The following is a 6,005-nucleotide window of genomic DNA, read 5'->3' as shown; positions in this document are numbered from 1 at the left end:
GGGGTCTGACAGCACCAGCAGCCGCCCACGGCTTCTGGTGATAGACAGAGAGGGAAAAAATAACCTGTTCAGAGCGATGGACGAGGTGGTATTTCTGGCCACAACCCTGCACACGTGAAGGTGGGAGAGAAGGGCACTGTGGTGCTGGAGGTGGAGGGTTTGGGTGAGAGGGTTATCGGTGTGGGGACAAGCTGCACCCAGAGGGGCTGTGCCTACGCTGACTGCAATGATGTATTTACTAATTTGCCTGCATGACTGGGTACTTTGGCTTCTCTTGTCAGGATGAAGACAGTGTCATGTCAGTCATGGTAAAATCATGAATTAAAACTGCAGAACCACTCCAAGGATCCAGCCCTGACATGTGGACTCTCCAGTCTGGCGTGGACTTTCCGTAGGGCTTAATACAGTGTCTATGGCACCTTCAGTTTTATTCTGTCCCTATTAGATTGTGTTGTTGCCCTCTTACTCCTCATCCCTGTGTCCTAGAGCGTGGTTTTGCATTCTTGCAGTTGGAGCAATTCATGTTTTCCGCTGTTAACGTAGCTGCCTATCAGTCAGGGGTGAAGCGTCTTCTTTTCTGAAGTTGTGTGGAGAGCCCTGCTAAGTGTCTGTCAAAGCCCTCTGTGAGGATATTGATCAAACAGTGGGATTTTCATGCTGTAGATGTTTCATTCTGTTTTTAATAAAGTTTTGATCTGAATCAGACCCAAATCTTTTCTTTTAATTTTCCTTTAAATCCAACAAGTGTGAAATCCCATGAACACATTGCAAAGAACTATGGTCAGTCCAAAAATTAAGCATTTCTTTTTATGATTTCCAGCTCTTCAGGGAATGTGACAGCCTTGGCAGCTTCTCTGCTGCTAAAAGCAGCTAATGACAGGGGCGAAACTGCCGGGATTGCCCATTTCTTTTGCTCACTGCGAGAGTTTCTAGGCTCTTTGACTCCAAGGTGGAGATCCCAGGGCTCCAGGCTCCTTACCTGGGGGCTGGAAACCCAGGGTGGTTGGAGCATTGTGTCCTCAGGGCTTACATGAGCTATGGCTGAAAACCTGGAAACTACAGCAAGGGCACCCCGGAATCCTTGGGTACCTTGTGGGCTTTGCCTGCAGGTGGAAACCCCGTGGTTTCTTGATAAAAGCATCACAGGCGCAAGGGATCTGGGGCCTCCCTTGTGATGTTTCCAGGAGTTTCGGCTTGGGATATACCCTCTAGAAGCATGGTCAGCCAGAAAATAATGCTTTGGGGGTACAAACATCTGGGAGACCCCCTGGAAACCCCAGCAGTTTTGCTGAGCTCTTGCTCTGTAGTTCATTGTTCCCCCATTTCACAAAACATTTCAGTGTTTTCTGACCTCGCTCTAGGTAGAAACAGTTCGACTGACTTGGTCTTCCCATCAAGTCCTTTTAAATGGATTATATATTATTAAAAAGCACCATGGCTCATTAGCAACAAACAAAGACGATTGCTCAGGCTTGCTGGCACTTTGTAACGTCTCCAGGGTTTCCTGCTTCCACATCCTCAGCTGCTGCACAGGTCAGAATGATCGATTTTTTCTGTTCCCTTCACTAATAAGCTTTTGCTACCTTGGGTGCTCACTTCTTCGCCTTTCATTCGCTTTCTTTGTGCTTCAAAGGGAGGGGGGGCTGAGGTGGTTTTTCTGCTACAAGAAATGTGCCGCACCTTGGTTCCTAAATGCATTAAGCCACAGAACAAATTGCTTCTTTTGAACTGCCCCAGTGTAACAACAAAACCAAAATGTCAGCTCATAAAGCATTTTGAGCTCTTCGTTGTAGCCTGGCACCTCTGGGAGGGCAGTCTTGTCTGGGCTAGTAAGTACTTAACATCCTTTCTAATGTTATAACTACGAGGTAGGTTCTGGGACGAATTGTCTGGCTGAGGAGAGTTCTCAGTCTGTTGAGTTCGTGGTCTAATTCTTAGGGGATGGGGGCTCATATCACTGCAAAAACTTCCAGGTCACCTCAGTATGAGGCTAGAGACATGGTTACTGGATTTGCCTTTTTTCCTTTGCATGGAGTGAGATTGGTTCATCCCAACTGTGATGCTGGACCAACGTGCCGAGCTCCTTGTTTGCAGGTTGGTGTATTCTTCACAAGTGATCCTGATCACAGATCTAAGATCTAGTAGTATAATTCACTCCCATTAAAAGAAAAATTAAATCCATTCAAAATTCAGTTCACATCAATTCTATGATATCAAAATGAATGACAAAATAATGTCAGAAAATAGGAAAAAAAAAATGTTAATATTAAAAAAAAAACCAAAACATTTCAAAAGTAATTTAAAAATCAGTTCACCTTCACTGTATTGAAAGGCGGACACCGAGTGATGTCAGTGTAAGCACCCGATGAGCAAGAGCGATTTCTCAGCCCTGTCTCTCTACCAGGAGTGAATACTAACGCTTGGCAATGCAGCCAAATTGCCTTGCATACTGTGAATGGACAGCAATGCTCTCCAGGCCATGTTCTTGCAGTCAGGATGGTCTAAGGACACAGACAAGATGAGGCTTGTAGATTGAAATAATATAGCTGGAAAATTAAATAAGCTTTCAGCTATAGGACAAAAGCTTTTCTCTGCTGCCCAGGGCTTATCTGTTTTTTCCAACAACAGCAGATGCTCTAAATAAAAGATATTACTTCTACCTACAAACATTGTCTTGCTTCTTCCAGTGTCATTTTTACTTTTTTCAGAGATGGCTGAAATAAAACAAAACATGTTTTCACATCATAGAAACACTGAGGAGTCTGTTTCTGCCCGAAAAGCAGGCTGGGGGGTGGTGGTGTCTTCTCTAGTACAAATCTGTAACACTTCAAGGTTTGCATAAGCTCTGGCAGCATTTTGAGTTCCTGACTTCTGAAATGTAGTTCAAAGCAAAATTGTGGACTCTCAGTATTCTGGGTGAAGGGGTTTGTGTTGACTTACTGAATGCACCAGAAATCCTTCCTTCAGCTCTGCCCGAGAACTGCATTGTGAGCGATCTTCCATGTGCCAGCGAGAAAACGAGAACAGGGAATTTAGGAACCCAGATTTATTTAGTAGTTTGCCACTTTTCCCAGCCCCAATATGCAGATGGTCAGGCCTTGATTCCCCAAAGGATTGTAGATTTTTGGTCTTTGCTTTGAGAACAAATACAATGATGGGAGAAACCAGACAGAGCTGTAAGCTCCTGCATGAAAAGTTCTCATTTCGTTTCCAAAAAAACATTTTTTGAGCTTGTTAGTTGTGGCAAAATCTGACAAAACACCAGGGACTTTTGACATTTTGACACGGGCAAAATCTTGTTTCTCAAAGTTGAGCTTTCCCGGAAAGGCTTTCTTGCTCTCTTGTTTTCTAAAGCATGGCTTTTTCTGAGAAGTAAACCAATCGTGTTCTTAATGCATGGGAATCAAATCAATCAGACCAATCTTGCCTGTTTTCATAATCAATATGTATTGATTGATTGAATGACGCATGCCGGGAAAGGGCAGGTAATTCTAACATAAGCACTGATGTGCAGAGGCTATAGGGCTTCTGCTGTGCCTGGTCGACAGAGGACGTGAATCTGTCGCAGAGCAGTTACTGACCTTCGGCTCAGCCCAAAACTGCTTTGTACTTTTAGTGCTGCAAATGCCTATTCAACCTGCAGGGTATCAGTGGTGGCGGAACTGTCACACAGGTATTGTGTGACTATCTCTGAAGTAGATCTGCCAAGGTAGCATGTTTAATTTAAGCATCTTTGAGACGTTGAATTCTGCAGTCCAGGCAGATTTTGAAAGATGCAAACAGAACAAGCTAACGAAATGCCTGATTCCTAACTACATAAACTACAACTTACAAAATAATTCGTTATTTCACTTTAGATTTCACCTTTGGCTTCACCTTAGACTACTTCACCTCTGAGTTTGTGGTCAGATCGAGATGACACAGGTAAAGAGAAGAAGCCATTTATTAGACAGAGTTACTGCAAGTGGAGACATTAACAAGTTTTAATACATTTGAGCTCCACCTTGACCTTCCTTTGTTTAACAGCATCTTTGGTCTACCTATATATTTCACTGTTCACTCAAACCTCTCCTTTCCTGACCAGCAACGGTGTCTCTGCTGAAATGGAGAGCAGAGATGTGGCATCTCCAATAACAATGTCATTATGACAATGATAACAATATTTTTCATGGTGGACATTGCAGAGAAGGGATTCAGAAAGGGCAAGTTGGACTCTCCAGTCCACATGGACTTGTGTTTCTGTGTTCAGGGCATTTCCAAAGAATGGGAAAACTGGTAGAGTGACAGACTGCTGAGTGTTGGGCGATGGTGATGGACTCACTGCCTTTTAACCGGCATCTGACATGGCCTGGACTTTACTGGTTTCTCTCTCTGCAGTTTTCTTGAGAGATGTGAGAAGATGACTCCTGATGGTTTATAAGGTTTTGAGCACGTTGAAGATCCACAGTGTGGGAGGTGTGTGCCAGGTTTAAGGCTTTGCTTGTAGAGGGGTTGAATAACTCAATAAGTAGCACTTAAAAAAGACACCCAGACACCTATAAATGATTTTCTTGAAGACCCTGCAAGGTTTGTTCTGGGGTGAGATGCCTCATCTGGCTCCTCTCCTTTCCATTTGTGACCCTGCTCATGTCTGAATCCAGTCCTGCTGCTTCTTCTACTAAAAGACGAAGAACTCCTGTGGTATTTGGCTGTGCAGACAAGACTGGACTTGTTTTCTCTTCCAGGCAATTGTTCCCTGTAACTGAATTCCCTGCAAGGTAAAAAGGAGATTTTGAACCAATGACAGTTCTGACAAGTTGGGAAGGGATATGCAGAGGGTGAACTCTTGGGTTCATTTCCACTGTTTTTCATCACAAGCCTGTTCTGTGAAATAGTGTGTGGGCAAAAAAGGAAAGAGCACACTGGATTTTAGTGAGATGGCAACCAGTTGTGGGACTTGAAGTACTGAGAGTTAGGCTTTTACTGTTAGGGGAATGATCGCCCTCACCTCTTCAGCACCCGTGAGCAAATATTGTCATCCCATGGCCAAGATACCGTTACTGTACACCACCTCCCAAAGTGCAGACCCTTGTAGCTTAACTTACCGTAGGCGAGGTTTAGCTGGATCCCCGCTGATACGAACTAGGAGCATCCAGACTGTGGTGGTGAAAGCATGCAGCTGAAGATAGGGACTTCTCACCTGCCCTAACTTTTCCAACATGAACTCCTCATTCACAGTCCTCAGGCCTGACAGCGCTTTTCCTCAACAGATTATTATTATTAATCTCATTTTATAGTGGGGACAGTTAAGCTGCAGACACAGGCGGAGACTAGGTCACATCAGTCAGGGTAAAGGAAGGGAACAGATCCTGGGATTTGGATTTATCCTCTCCAATACTATGTATCTCCACGGTAGGTGTATATTTGTGGGAGAGCAATGGTAAGGAATAGGTCCTTTTTGTATACCCGAAACCTAAATTCATCTAACCCAGGTGTCAACGAGTACTGTTGGGAGAGACAACTCATGTCCTGAAACAGTCTGCTCTGCCAGCAGCCGTCTTGTTGCTGTGCAGCTCTCCAAAACTTCCCATCTCAACTGCTTCACCTTTGTTTTGGGATTGTGCAGCAACAGAAATTCAAGAAGTGCTACTCCACTTTCACCAGCTTTGTTTGAAATGCCCCCAGCCCCTGGACTTTTACAGCTTTGGCTGGGGGAGGAGTCTTTTGCTTCTCTGTTGGGAAGCTTTTTGTGGTAGTCAGCTTTAAATTTCCATGTCTTTTATGATATCACATCACTTTAAAAATAACTAAAATAAATCACTGATGTATTTTTAGGTGTGTTAGAAGGGGTAAGTCTCTCTCCTCTCCTTAAATTGTCACATTCTTGGGATTATGTGTTCCATCAAAAACTTCCAGGTCCCCCAAATATTCCTCCCGCTCCCTCCTCGGTGGATATTTTCTCAGCAATTTCAGTTATTTGCTAAATGCATCGCATTTTAGCACCTTGCACATTCTCAGCTCAGCAT

The sequence above is a fragment of the Calonectris borealis genome, chromosome 1 (assembly GCF_964195595.1).
Source record: "Calonectris borealis chromosome 1, bCalBor7.hap1.2, whole genome shotgun sequence".
NCBI classification, from domain to species: domain Eukaryota; kingdom Metazoa; phylum Chordata; class Aves; order Procellariiformes; family Procellariidae; genus Calonectris; species Calonectris borealis.
The sequence above is the reverse complement of the archived record's forward strand: the minus strand, read 5'-3'. Positions refer to the sequence as shown.